General features: G+C 37.0%; 1 protein-coding gene across 4 annotated transcripts in view; it reads left to right on the top strand.

Annotated features, from left to right (window-relative positions):
* Positions 1 to 15,158, top strand: part of ZNF521 (zinc finger protein 521) — a 275,007-nt gene that overhangs the window by 44,560 nt on the left and 215,289 nt on the right. The gene's annotated exons all lie outside the window — the stretch shown is intronic.

The raw sequence follows: 15,158 nt of genomic DNA, 5'->3' as shown, positions 1-15,158 counted from the left end.
TTGTAGTTTTGTTTTCTAGGAAAATAGTGCCTAAAGAAATGCATTTGTGCAACAAATAACATAAAGACAGTTGACTATTTTTGTAGTGCACCAAAAATATTAAAACAACGTACTTATTGTATGTTAGCGTGTTTTACTATAATCACAACTTTTGCTAAGCATTGTGAAGGCACAAAAGCAATATGGGTCATGAGCCCTACTGCCTAAGCTCTTACTGTGCACTCGAGGAACAAAATGGGTACAGTATCTGAAAATGACAGGTGTACCTGAAAATGCAATGTTGAATGTGCCAGTATATCAGTAAATGCCAGAATTGCTAATATGGGTGGTAAATTCTATGACTATTCCAAGAAGGGAGTGGTGAGTGTAGCAGGAGCTGGTAGGAGAGGCATTGTGGAAGAGGCCAGAGGTCAACTCTGCCCAGAGCGATCACTGGGAAATGAATAGGAAGGGAGTAGGTTTGCGATGGAAGGGTGAGGTGGCCATTCAGGTGGGGAATTGCACATGGGTAAGAAGACTCTGAATTCGAATTCTGGTATCTCATACAGGAAATAATTTTATAAGCAATAGCATTTTATTATAGCAAGTTGCACACTCCGAGTATTCATCAGGGCACAGTGCATGTAAAAAAATGCTGGAGGTGTGTGTACACAAAACAAGGTAACTATAAAGCTCATTACTCACCAGGAAATAAGTTTCAAATTAGGTTGTCCAATGAGCAGCTTGGAAAGAATCAAGCAGGGTAGAGTTTATGAATAACTGTTGAGAAGTGAGTTATGTCGTGGCAGTGTTTTAGAATATGTACAAAACAAGAAGACTTCTCTAAAATAACGTAACCAGCACAGACTACCACACGAAGTCTCTTAATTCATCAGAAATATGTTGAGCCTATCTCTAAGAGACGCATTTGATAGTAGCTTCTTTGCCTTAGTGCTTTTGTTAAAATGTCATGAAGTATCTTCAGGCTTAATTTTCATTTAAGTTTTATTCTTATTATGCTACATGAGCCTTTGGTGCTTATCAAATGTAAATTTTCTCCAGTGAAGGAAGAAATTACTAGCATAGCTATTAATAGTTTAATGAAAAGTCTTATTCCTTCTTAAAATTTATATTTTCATGGTGATTGACAATTGTTAATTAGTTAATCCTCTGTCTGTGCTCATGAGGTAGGTCAATATCATCTCTATTATAAAATGAGAAGATGGAGAAATCAAAAACTTTAGTGAATTTCCTTGATAACCTATTTCTGTATGATCATGGCCAAAACAAATTGAGTTTATTTTTAAACATTTTTTTTTGTTTGTTGACCAAATTTGTATTGAATGATTAAGATGTCTTTTTGCTTCTACTGTACAATTAAAAAGCCGTTCATACTAAGTGAGAGTTTCCACCCAAAAAACTAGATTTGATCTATAGGCTTAGATATCTAAGATTGAAAGTAGAATTTGGATAAATTCATAAGCTAAATAATTATGTATAACAGAAAACCCCAAAATAACAACAGCTTAAATTAGAAAGAAGTGAAAGAAGTTATCTTTCTTTCGCGTATGTAAGAATTCCAGAGTTAAACAGTCCACAGCTAGTTTGGGGGTTTCATGGTTGTTCAGGCACCAAGACTTTTTTCTTGGGACTCTGCTTCCTAGCACATGACTGCCGTTGTCAAGTAGACCATGGTGGTGGCTAGAGTTCACGTCACCATGTGCAGTTAGAGGTTAGGAAAAGAGGGAAGGTAGAAGGTGTTATCAGAGGCCCTTCTGTCTTGAGTTGGCTGTCTTTGAACAGCCTTCCCGTAAATGCCATACAGTAATTCCACTTACATCTCATGGGAACAGAAGAATGGATTTTGGGATATGCAACCAACAGTGTCTCACATAATTAGTATATTTGAATATTTGTATTTTACATTATTTTGTAATATTTTGTATTAGTAGTGATATTTTTCTCTTCCATTGTCATGTATAATTTAGAGTACTTGCTAAAACATAAGAGCTTTTAAACTCCTAATATGGATAGACCTTTTTCTCTGGTTGATAACTTATATTCTTTAATTATTTAACAGATAGCACATCAGATTTTCCCATGGAGAAACTGTTTTGAATCTGGGACAGAACTGCGATCTAGGACTCTGTGCTTTGTCCACCTTGCTTCTTTGTTTTGAATATGTCAATACTCCTAGAGAGAAACATAAAGAAACATATCTTTATTAGAGCAGAAAAGTTTAATACAGTCAAATCAGACACGTTAAGGATAGATGACTCCAGGGAATGGTTTTTCTGAACGTGGCACAGCACATGGAACTTCTGTGTACCAACCAACCTCAACTCTGTACTGTTTAACCCAAGAAACTACATTTTCCAGGAAAGTATTACAAAATATGTTCCATGCTATATGTATCCCGGGACATGGAGGTCAATTAAATGAAAGACATATCACACACCTGCTTTTTGGGTGTGGTATAGCACCTAGGCTCTAGCCTGCCATTGCTAACCTTTGCCTCGGCATAGGCTGCTGTACATCCCGCCTGCTCCTTTACTGGTGTGCACGGCACATGCCTCAAAATGCTGCCACATACCTTTTTCTCTCACCTCCTTTCTTCTCCACGGCATTTCCTGGCATGTACAAACAAATAGGTAGTGAGGAAAAAAACCCCACACTACATAATCTATACATATGGATAAAGAAGTTTTCCATTTGATTCAAAGAACAGACGGTTAGAAGGGAATGCTAAAGAATATAAGATTAGGGTTAAAAAGATCCTTTCAGTGCATTTGGTCCAACTGTCTTTTTATAGAAAGGAAAACTGAGACTCATTGTCGCTTAGTGATTTACTGGCCTTACCAAGATTTGGACATTGAGCTTCTGACTCCAAGTCCAGTGTTGGTTTTGATACAATTTGTTTCATCAGGTGAAATGAATAATGAATTGCACCACAAGCCATTTCCACCCAAAAGCATTTTGTGGGTGGAAATAAGTGCTTGTTAGGGGGTTAGTGCCCTTGTATTCTTCAGGTGTGCACTTGTTTGTTTCAGAACTTGTACGACAGCCAGGCATGTTAGCTCACACCTGTAATCACAGCATTTTGGGAGGCTGAGATGGGAGGATCCCTTGAGCTTGGGAGTTTGAGGCTGCAGTGAGCTATGATCGTGCCACAACACTCCAGCCTTGGCAACAGAGTGAGACCTTGTCTCTAAGGAAAAAAAGAGAAATTAAAAAAAGTGAAATAAAATATAAATTGTTTCGTAAAGAAAAAGCTGCATTAGATATTTATCTGTAAATATCTGTAAGTGGATGGACTCCATAAACTCCCCTTCTCCTCCCTCTCCATCTCATTTGAGTATTTCCCCAATCCCTAGCTGTTACCCCATTCTTTGTGAACACACTAAGGGAAAAGCCTGCTAATCTCTATGGAGGGTCCTGATCATTGGAGGCTAGCTAGTACCAGTAACATGAGGGCTACCTAATTTCAAATGGATAGGCCATGAGAACAGGTTCAGCCACCATTTGGCTAGAAAGTGGGCTTCGTGGCCCTCTCAGTACAGTCCTTGGTGTTATTATGGAAGACTTCTCTCTGTAGGGTGTGATGTTCAAGGAGGCAAAAATGATTAGGTCTCTGTCAAGTCCAGAGGGTACTCTGTACCTTCTCAGATGCTCCTTGTCTTTAGTTGTCATTCCAGGCATTATCTGTGCTGAGTCCTTGTCAGTTTTCCTGTCCTACTGGGTATTTTTAGATTTCTCTAACCCTGTATGAGACTCTTTTCCAGATTTTAATAAATCTCTAGTGTGTCCCCAGTGTATATCCTAGAAACTCCATAAAACTGGGTATAGATATGATGGATGAAAAAGTAAGTTTTAGCTGCTGGTGTCTCATGTTTGCTAATTGGAAAAGTTATGGATGATTTCAAAATAAAAGCAAGTTTGTACACTCTTTATAATATAGCTGTTACATTGTTAGAGAATTAAGATGTATATCATAGGCAATGGTTGTCTATCTTTGTGCTTGCAATGCGTGGGAGAAACATACATGTTTCTTACCATTGTTTGATGTTTGCAAATTATTAATATGTATACATTTTGAGGGTGGGAAAGTATTTGACTGAAGAAATAAAGAGAAGGAGATAGGAGTGGAAAGAGTTTTCAGTATAAGCATATGCCTTTTTTATATCTTTGCTGAAATTAGAGTTAAATATTTGTAAATGTTTTTGAAGAACTTTAATATTTCTGTTATAACTTGCAAAGTTTGCAGTGGCTCCTTGTTTTAAGTTTGCTTTGGTGAGACTTTATGGTCTTTCTAATACATCTAAAACTTTTGGCTGTTAATAATGAGATGTAAAGAGATATCAAAATGAGAACATTCTCTCGTTTATATACTTTTAGATCAAAATGTATATTTTCAAAATAACTATTCATATTATATTACCATTTGGAGTGTGTGTTTGTATGTCTGCTGTCATTATATTGATACAATAAAGCATTATATAATAGAAATTATTATAGCTATTTATTGCTGGGTAGTGAAAGTTAGTAGCTGCAAAACAATAATAATTTATTAGTTTTTTACTTTTTTGAGATTCTTTGAGTTGACTGGGTGGATCTTTTGCCTTTCATGGGTTAACCTGGAGGTCAAAATGGTCTTTCTCACATGACAGGTGCTGGCTGCACCTAGGAGCTCAGCTGGGGCTCTGTCCCTCTTGTAGCCAAGTCTCTCCACGTGGCTACTTTGATTTCTCACAGCGCGAGTCAAGGTTCCCAGAAGGAGTACTCCAGGGTCTAAGTTGCTTCTCTTGACGCCCAAGCTCAGAAAAAACCTAGTGCCACTCTCATCTACTCTGTTGGTTAAAATAAGTTCCTAGTCTGGCTCAGATTCAAGGGGAAGAGAAATAAACTCCACTTCTTGATGGTGAAGTAGGAAGGTCACACTGCAGAGAGCACATGGGATGGGAGTTATTGTTGTGGCCACCTTGGGAAACATAATCTGCCACAGAAATCAAAGTCCTTCTTATTGTCATTTCTTTTCTTCCAAGTCTGTCATGCAATTTTAATTGATCTAATGCTTTTAAGTGAGAAACAGGAAGCAAGGACTTACATAAAGTAATTTCTTAAACTGTAGCCTTTTGTTCCCTTGTAGCCTGGGTCCCCTTTCTAGAGTGGTATGTCCTTGATGTCCTAATCTTACTCTCATATGTCATTGGGAATCTTTATTTATGAAAAAAGCTTTAGTCAAATACAGTGGTTTCTCACCCTGACCAGTATTGGGCACTCGCTTTATGAAAGACCTTACAGTGTTTTTACCCAACATAGTTTAAAACCTTTTAGGAGTGGCGCACTTCTTTTTTGAATGTGGCACAGTAATCGAGTGGTGTCCCAAGTATTTGTGTCTCAGTGAAATTACTATATAGTTACTGTAATTTTGAATTTTCTAATTCTGTTTGTATTTAGAAGTCTTTACACTTTTCATACCTTATCCCATTAGTCTGTGGAAAATTTTTATTCTAGATGGTCTTCTTGTCGTTTGTGTTTAACTTACTCCCTGTCTTTTCCATACCCTCCCTCATTGGACTTTGTAGCATGAGCACATTCGAAGCAGTTTAGCTTTTGTTTTGTAAAGTTGCACATTAGTATTCTGTATGGTTTCCTACCCAGACCTCATGTGGCCCAAGTCCTGGTATATGTTAGGCAGAGGAAAACTGGCTTTTCCTGATAGGGATGAGTCAGTTTCCTTCTGCATCAAGATGTTTACACATGGGGACAGATGTAGAGGATGACAACCCTGGATCATGTGACTCCCAGATTGTTTTTCTTTGCTGGATTTCCACGTGGGAAGCTGTAGGAACTAGAAGTTTGCTGCTACTGCGCCCAGGATGTCCGCTGTCCAAGGTGTATCCATGTTTGTGGTCTGGCCATTTGGCAAGGAGCCTACACTGCATTGTTTTGGGGTATGCTCACTCTTCAGAAGAGCAATGTGATCCTGCATATCAAGAGAAACTGTAGAATCATTTAATTTCACTCCGCAAATCTACAGGTGTGTCACAGTTACTACCTGTGAATGGCTTCCAGTCTTTGCAGCATAATAAGAGTTATTTCCTTCTCCATGACTTTTTTTTGAAAACCTATTAAGTCTAACACTAGCCTTCCATTGTGATTATTGTTACTAGAAGTATATAGGGCCAGTGTAATCTCTAGGTGGGGTGTGATCAAGGAAATCATATGATGTGGCGCCCAGCTGTTCCATTTTAAAATTATGAAATACATGGGGAAACTGAGTATCAAAGACACCCTTAAAGGGGAACAAAAATCCTGGGGTTAGAGAGGTGGTCTGCTTCACTTTCTCGTGTGATAGGCGGGGAAGAAAGAAGGATGCATAGTAGAATTACCTCTCTTTATTTGAGCCTTAAATTTGCTTTAGCAATAGCAGCTGGAGAGAGAGATGCCCTGAGGGGCCTAAGGTCTAATCTCAGATTTAGTCTGACCCAGTCCACTTGCCAAAACACAGGCAGAATATGTCAGAGAGAGATTTTGCTTGTATGATTTCATCCAGGGTTCATTAATTGGCAGAGACCTATAACTAGGACATCATTTAGAAGAACTGACAGATTAAATTGAAAGTGCAGTTTGATGGCTTTGTAAATTTTGTATTTCTTTGGGTGATTACATACTTTTTTTTCCCTGTGATTTAAATGAAACTGAGGACTAAACTCTGCTGTCTGATAATAGTCACTCAACAGTAATTAAGGGAAGCAATTTTTCAAAATAATGGAAAGAATCTACATAACAAAACATCATCAGCTTTTCATCTGGAGTGAGTAAATAATTGAATGTGTTATATATATCCCAGGACCTGGTACTTAGTGGGTCCTCAGTAAATGTTTGATGAATGAGTGAATGAATCAATCAATGAATGTATCAATCTATAAATGACTTAATCAAAAAGCCTAAGAATGGGAAAGATTTCTACTTTAGAATTGCTACTAAGCTAAGGACTTAGGAAGATAGTTATAATAAAAAAGGAAATATCTGAAACTCATCTAAATTTCATCCTTGTAGAAAGAAAGAAGAAATATATGAATGTCTTAAAACAGAGCTTTTATCTCAGAACTGGAAGAGAAACTGTTGATTTCTCCCTATTTGCAGTTTCTCTCAAGGACCTGTGTCTGCTCTGTGACAGTAATATAACAGAGTAGATATTTCATTTAGGCGGAACTTTCACAGTATTGCAATATTGTTAATTTCTTAAGCCATGCTGCATTCAGTAATATTCCCATTCATGTTCAGTATTTTCTAGTGGAAAACTGTTGTAGTGATACATTTCCAAAGCACTCCAACAATTTCTTTCAATATATGGATGAGACTAAGTAAACAAATAAGAAAGGACTTACTATGAATTTTGCATGGGTTTGCTATAACTTGAATATTGTAAATCGATTTTGTGCAAGCTGCCACAGACCTTCTGATTAACACATACTTGTAACATCTCTGTTAGGAAAACTGGATTACAAAATATAAGTGCCAGGTATTTGTGCTTATTCTGTTTAACATCTTCATTAGTTTCTTAACTCATGTATGGTATGTTATAGATGTTTTGAAAGAGTAACTGCCTTAAAGAATGAGGGTCTTATCTTATTAATTCATTAAATATAAGGTGATAACCTTTAATGATGTGGAGAAACAAAAAATATAAAGAAATGGTTGCTACTTATAAGCATTTACAATGTATGGGGTGACCACTCACACATATTTAACAAATACAGAAAAACATAAGACATTTTTTCATTCATTCATTCATTCAAACATATTTATTGAGCACAAATTATGTAGCAGGCGCTATTTCTTGTACTAAAAACACAGCCTTGAATAAGATAGGAAAGGTTCCTGTTTTCTAGGAGCTTATTGTCTAATGATTAAAATTAAGTACAACGAAGTATGTATGGAGGTATTCTAGAGAATATAATTAACCACTGAAGTGTGTAGTTAAGACATGAGAACTTAGTGGGTTCACCATGTTCCAAGAAGACCTACTTCATGGCAAGGGAGACTTGACCTTGAATAAAAGAAGATATTTGCAGAGGCAGAAAGGAAGTTAGACATGTATGTCAATGTAAACATCCCACAGTGTGATCCGAGAAGGTCAAAACACTGTCTAAAGAAAAGTGTTTGTTCAAGGGAAATTCTCTGATCTTCATTCCTCTTCCATATGCACCCACCAATTTTCAAAGATTTAAATCTCAAGACTATCAATAATGGGGTCGTAGTAGAATGAAATGTGACTGAATATTTTTTTTTTTTTTTTTGAGACAGAGTCTCACTCTTTTGCCCAGGCTAGAGTGCCATGGCGTCAGCTAGCTCACAGCAACCTCAAATTCCTGGGCTCAAGCGATCCTTCTGCCTCAGCCTCCCGAGTAGCTGGGACTACAGGCATGCGCCACCATGCCCGGCTAATTTTTTCTATATATTTTTAGTTGTCCAATTAATTTCTTTCTAAGTTTTTAGTAGAGACGGGGTCTCGCTCTTGCTCAGGCTGGTCTCGAATTCCTGAGCTCAAACAATCCGCCCGCCTCGGCCTCCCAGAAGAAATAATTTCTTTTTGAGGAATTTTACTTTTTATACTTAGTGCTCCTAGCAAGTGACATAGTATTAGCAGGGATCATAGATGTGTATAGTCAATTTCATGAAGTTATAGTAATAAAAAGGAATTAAATAAAATAAGAATGTCATTTCTATGTCAAAAATTTGAGAATTGACTAGGGCCATTGGAAAGACAGGGAAGAGAACAGAAGGGCATACCTTCAGCTATTTCCATGTTGTCTGTGATTGTGCAGTGATTTTAACCAAGGTAGCAGGGACTAAGATGAAAGTAAAATCTCTTGGGCTACCTATTTATTGAATTAGCAAAAAGTGTGACAGTGCAAAGTGTTGACAAAGATGTAGAGTAATAGGGATGTTCAGACACTGCTAAAAGGAATGTAAATTGGTAGAAATACTTTGGGAAAATGGTTTGACATTATTTGATAAATTTAAATTGTGTAAACTCTATGATTCAGCAATTTCACTTCTCTATACCCTGGAGAAACATGTGTGTAGGGGAGACATGTACATGTATATTCATAGCAGCATTGTCTGTAATAGTCAAAACTGGAAACAGCCCAAATGTCCAGCAAATAGAATGGATAAACTGTGTATATTCATATAATGGAATATTATCAGCAAAGAAAATGAATGAACTATTGTTATACTCAATAAGATGAATAAATGAATAACCCCTGCAAGTATAGAGTTGACTCAAGAAACAAGACAACAAAGAATGCATTCAGTATGAAGCCATTCCATAGTGTTCAAAACTAGGCAAAACTAAACTATACTGTTGAGGGTTGTATACATAAGTGAGGATAATGGTTGCCTTTAGGGTAGAAGAAATGGGTAGTGATGAGGAAGGACAGATGGGGACTTCTTGGGTACTGGCAGTATTCTATTTCTATACTAGTGTAGTAGTTATATGAGTGTCGTTTGTAATTATTAATCAAGTGTCCCATTTGTTTTTCTGTACTTTTATATAAGAATGTATATTTCATCAAGTTTTTTGAAAAGAACACTTTATGTGAAAGAGATAAAGGATGTCAGAGAGAGAGGTGTAGAAAGACTTATGCCCAAATCTGCTTCTCAAGATATAAGGCAATTATGCAAGAATTATGGACATATTTCCCCCAAATATGTCCATTTTTGTTATACTCAAGTATAATATGCACATGGTGAAAAATAGGGTTTGCTACTAGCATTCTAATAATTAAAATATAAAAAAATGAAAGACTACTTTTCTAGAGTCATGGAAGAAGAGATCCTAGGCCTTTAGAGTCAAATTTGGTAACTAATTTGTAGCATAATTATTTTCCTATTCTTTATACATCTTTATTGATTGCAGCAGTCTCTTGAATCATACCTAGAAGCAAACTGACCAGAGGATCAGCAGAAAATTAACAGCAAGGAAAAATTGAGAATAGTCATCTTATAGAGAGAAACCAAGAAGTTTTATTACTTTTATTATTTTAAAATCATCTGTGAATTCCTCTTTAAGAGAAGCCCTTAATAGTTCCCCAGTAGTACCAGCATTGCACAGTATTATCCAGTAATGAAAGAGAATGTTAATAAAATCACTTCTTTTTTATGTTGTAATGGATCAAAGTTGCAACTTCAAAATACCAATGATAAAAACGAACCTTTTAAGATTCTAGGTTACTGCTTTCCAAGGATAATATTCGTTAACCAGAGTTCATTTCTCATGCTCTGGATTAAAGAAATTATTTGCAAGCAAGCAAGAAAAATTTCATCTTTAATTTGCTAATCACAAGGCACTACTTTTTTGAAACAGGATTGTATCTTAAGAATGAATTTTTAATTTAAATCATGAGGCAGTCATATCCTATGGTAGAGGCTTTTGATGGTTGGTTGCCTTGAAGGTTGTGTTGTATGCAAGGAACTATTTGCTAAAAAAAAATTTGCCAAATTGATTTATTTTCCAGATAAAACCATATAATACTATTTAAATACCTGAAATGTAAAAACGAATACTAACAAAGCAGCCAACTATTCCACTGTAGAGCATAAAATCTCCAAGTGTTGTGAAGAGTATCATAAATACCTATCTTAAGAAGCTCAATTAAAGTTTGGAAATAATAATTTTGTTGTTAAATCTCTAAAGAGCTGCAATAGTGAGATCACCTTGAGGTAGAATCCAGAAAAGCTAGTTTTAAATATTGTACTCTTGGAGCAATGATTGATTGATTCTCTAGTGTAAATTTCTCGGTAATGTCTGTTTAGAGACCTCTAAGAAATTAAGGAATTTGTGTGTGTGTGTGTGTGTGTGTGCATGTGTATATGTGCAAGCAAGAAAATCTGTTAATGCAGCAACAACTCTTTTTTGAGCCCTCGTCTGGGCGAAAGGTAGAGGAGTGTTTAGTAGTAATCGCTGTGTGATAGAAGATAGCTTATGGTGAAGAATGGACTTGTATGTATGAGTTTTCTTTATTATTGATTAAAATGGTCACTAAGCAACAGGGTATCCAGAGCTTTTCCGTTGTATTATGTTCTGTTATCTCTTCTTACTTTATTAACCATTAATTGAGAAAAATAAAATATTGACTTAGAAATAAAGGCAAAATACATATGGGGAAACCACTGGGCAGTGGGCCTGGAAGTGACCTTGGAGATCATTACATACAGTGGATTTAAACCATGCTTTGGGGAACCCCGGCACTTCCAGCAGTCCCAGGATAGAAGGTCAGAGACGGGGCATTGGGGGCTGGCCTCTGATCATCCGACCTTGGATTCAGATTGGGTGGTTTCTATCAGTTTTATTTATCTTGGACTTCTACTTAAAATTTTGTTTAAAGAACAAATAAAAATAGTTTGGAAGCCACTGCTTTAGCACATAATCCCCCCAATTTCTCTCTTTCATGTTTGAATTAACTGCAGGCCAGTAAAGTTGTAGCGCATTCAGGATTTCACTGCTGGTAGTGGCAAAAGCAAGAACAGAAGCCGTATGTTCTCGTCTAGTGGGGCTGCTGCCCTGACAACATTGCCAACATCTGGCCTTCTGGTATCTGTAGTCATCCACAGTATGTTGTATTTCTTAATGATACATACCACTTTTTGTTGCTTTAGTACCCACTTCTCTGTACCTGTGCGTAAGCTACTCATGTAAGGTGTACAGAGGAGACGCAATTTTTGGCATGATGTTACAGGAAAGCTGTGGGGAGATTTTTAAGAGTTACCAGTGTTGAGAACAGTTTGTTGGAAGAGTCCTCTTTTGTGAATATGCTCCATCATTGTGCCCCAACATAAAGGCAGCTCATCTGAAATGTAAGGGCTGTGACATGGTACAGATGGGGACTGGGGACTAAGAGGCCCAGATATCAAAGGATGATGAAGTGAAATAAGATATTGTTTTCACAGTAAATATATGAGAGTCACCAGAATATAGTGTCTGACATCTGAGTCAGCATCACAGTTTGTTGAGATTCAGCAAAAAGTAGGAAACTGGCAGGTGACATGCATACGTGTTGGTAGACATGTTCATTTCACTTAATTCAAACCAAACACATGCTGTTGATCTTCCAGGGTGAATAAGTGGTGTTTAAGAAAACCTTTAGTGACACTTTTTCTTTTATGCTTCTTCTGTTTTTTTTCTCCCTTCTGTCTTTTCTTCCTTTCAGTAAGTATTAATCAGGTGCCTATTATGTACCAGATACTATCAGGTACTAAAATATTTCTTGTACCAAAAGAAGTTAAAAAGGTGACTTTTTTTTTCTCAATGTGATAATTGGGACTTCCAAATGACTGGGATAAAAATGTCTTAAATCTTGACAACTTTTGGGGGCCAGGCATGGAGGCTCACACCTATAATCCCAGCACTCTGGGAGGCTGATGCAGAAAGATTGCTTGAGCTCAGGACTTAAAGACCAGCTTGAGCAAAAGCAAGACCTCATCTCTACAAAAAATAGAAAAATTAGCTGGGCATGGTGGGGTGCACCTGTAGTCCCAGCTACTAGGGAGGCTGAGGCAGAAGGATCGCTTAAGCTCAGGAGTTTAAGGTTGCAGTGAGCTATGATGACACCACTGCACTCTAGCCTGGGTGACACAGCGAGACTCTGTCTTTAAAAAAACAAACAAACGACAAAAAAAACTTGAAAATTTTTGAAGCACAGTTGTATCTAGAGAGGGTGTTAATTATTGTATACTGGAAATTCAAAAATTCTGTTCTTTTGTCCAATTTCCTCAATTGAAAAATGGGAATACCACTTGTAGAGGCTTATGTTGTATAAATAATTGTCAAATGGGAATATCACTTGTAGAGGCTTATGTTGTATAAATAATTGTAAGTGTGCCATGCCTACGGATTGGCGAGAAGGGTGGCAGATGTCTAAGGAAAGTAGAATTGTCTGCAGGATCTGTGGCATTTATTGAGTCAGGGATCTTTGGGAGTTTGAAGGCAAAACCTAGAGAGCTGACCTGTATCTCTCCTGGAGGAAGATGAGCCTCCTAGTTCAACTAAGTGCTTACCAGGAAATTCAGCTTCCTATGAATTAAGTATAAACTATTATAATCCTATATCTGAAGCTCAAATTCAGTATTTAAATTTTTTTTTAGAGACAAGCTCTCACTTTGTAGTCTAGGCTGGAGTGCAGTGGCATGACAATAGTTTTCTGTAGCCTCGAACTCCTGGGCTCAAGTGGATCCTCTGACCTCAGTCTCCTTAGTAGCTGGGACTCCAGGCATGTGCTGTCATGCCCAGCTAATTTTTTTCTTTCTTTCTTTTTTTTTTAGAGATTAGGTCTTGCTGTGTTGTCCAGACTGGTATTGAACTCCTGGACACAAGCAATCTTTCTGCCTCAAATTCATTATTGACTCTTATGTGGCTGTTTAATTCCACTACTTTTACCTATGAGTGACAATTCCAAGCGATATTGCCAAATAAGATGGTCACATTCAAACATTCCATGTGAGGATTTGGGAAACTTCCTAAGCCAAAAAATGCTGATATGGAATATTAATTCATTTTGTTGCATTTAATTGATATCTTTTCCAAATGTGTATAGAAATATTCACTTTAATGAAATGTTGCACATTTATATGTTTTTACTTTAGAGAGAGGGTGAAATAGAGAAATTGATGTCAGCAGTGGACAACTTTCAATGAGAAGAATTTCACTGGGGCATTATTTATGGCTGAATGTGAAAGAAAGAACCTCAGTTTCTTATCATTCTGTTATATCTTGATAGAATTCTATGGTGGAGCCCCAGCAGTTTGGCAAGCATTTTAGTAGTTTTGGTAATGTGACTAATGTTGTTCCTTTGTAACAGTAGTTCCATTACTGTCCTTTCCTCAGGCACCCCACAAAGCTTCATATTTCATCCAAATCAAATTTTGGGTTATTAAACAAAATGGAGTACAGTGATGGAAATAAACTCATTCATGCATTCATTCATTCACTCATCCTTTCATTCAAGAATATGGCCTACTATGCCTCAGACACTGAACTCAGTAGAAATTGCTCTCTAGTTAAAATTTGGTAGCAAACAGTGGTATCAGCACCTTTCTGTCTGTTCATTTGCGGTTGGTATTCTGAACTCCCAGCGAGCGGCCCGGGAATAAGAGCATAGGATGCCTATTTCACAGGTGTTAGTCCTTGAAATGATTGATGAAATTTAAATTTGGAATAAAACACCAGCTTTATAAGGTGTTCCTAATCACCTAGATAGCCTGATATTAACTCTTAAATCAATTTTGGGAGCAAAGAATAAAATTTGTCTTTCAGAGGAAGGCCAGCAGTTACGCCAGAATGTTCTGAATTTTAAGCTGCAGTTCGTCTTGATATTATTACTAATCAAAGCACCTTCTTCAGTTATTGTGGATGCTTATAAACCGCAGGCTGCATGCAGTTCATCAATTTGGCTGCTTTTCCATAGCTACTATGAAAACTGCAAACAAAATTGCTTTTCATTTTGCTTTGACAGACAGTTTTAATTTTATTCATCATTTTAGCAAATTGTATAACATTTTCAGTTGTGCGTAGCATTGCTTTTTGTCTTTTTTTGCACCGTATTTATGCTGAAAATATGAAAACAACAATAAAGAAGAGACCAATAATAGCATGTTGTAGTAAAAAGGGCTTATTAAAAGGATATTTTCTGCCTGGGTGAAAAACTTCCTTGAACATGTCATAAATAGTTTATAACACACAGAGCTACACTTTTATTGTCTGCAGAAGTTGATTGTCTAGCTAGCCACATTTTTAAAATTAAAACATAACTCCTCCCTCCCCCAATTTTGAATTTACGTTTTGTTTACTCAGACCTTGTCATAGCCTAATTAGACAATGACTATCTGTCTGAAGTCATCAAAAAGGCTAAGTAAATCTTGGCCACACCAGAGAGTTGGGAGTAAGTGGGGACTGGATTGGTTAGAGAAAGATGGAGGGGCTCATAAAGATTTATCTGATAACAAACTGTATATATTTCCATTTTGTAGAAAAATTACTAATACTATAACAGCCAATGGGCTGGTTTTATTATGTGCCTCCCAAGCTCTTCATTGTAGTTTCAGCGATCTGAGGAGCCCTGCAAGCGTGCAGTTAAAACAGAGCAGACTGCGTGCTTGCCTGACTCACTGGT

This window comes from Propithecus coquereli, unplaced genomic scaffold (genome assembly GCF_000956105.1).
Source record: "Propithecus coquereli isolate 6110/MARCELLA unplaced genomic scaffold, Pcoq_1.0 Scaffold17, whole genome shotgun sequence".
NCBI lineage: Eukaryota > Metazoa > Chordata > Mammalia > Primates > Indriidae > Propithecus > Propithecus coquereli.
This window is presented reverse-complemented; position numbering and strand designations above follow the sequence as displayed.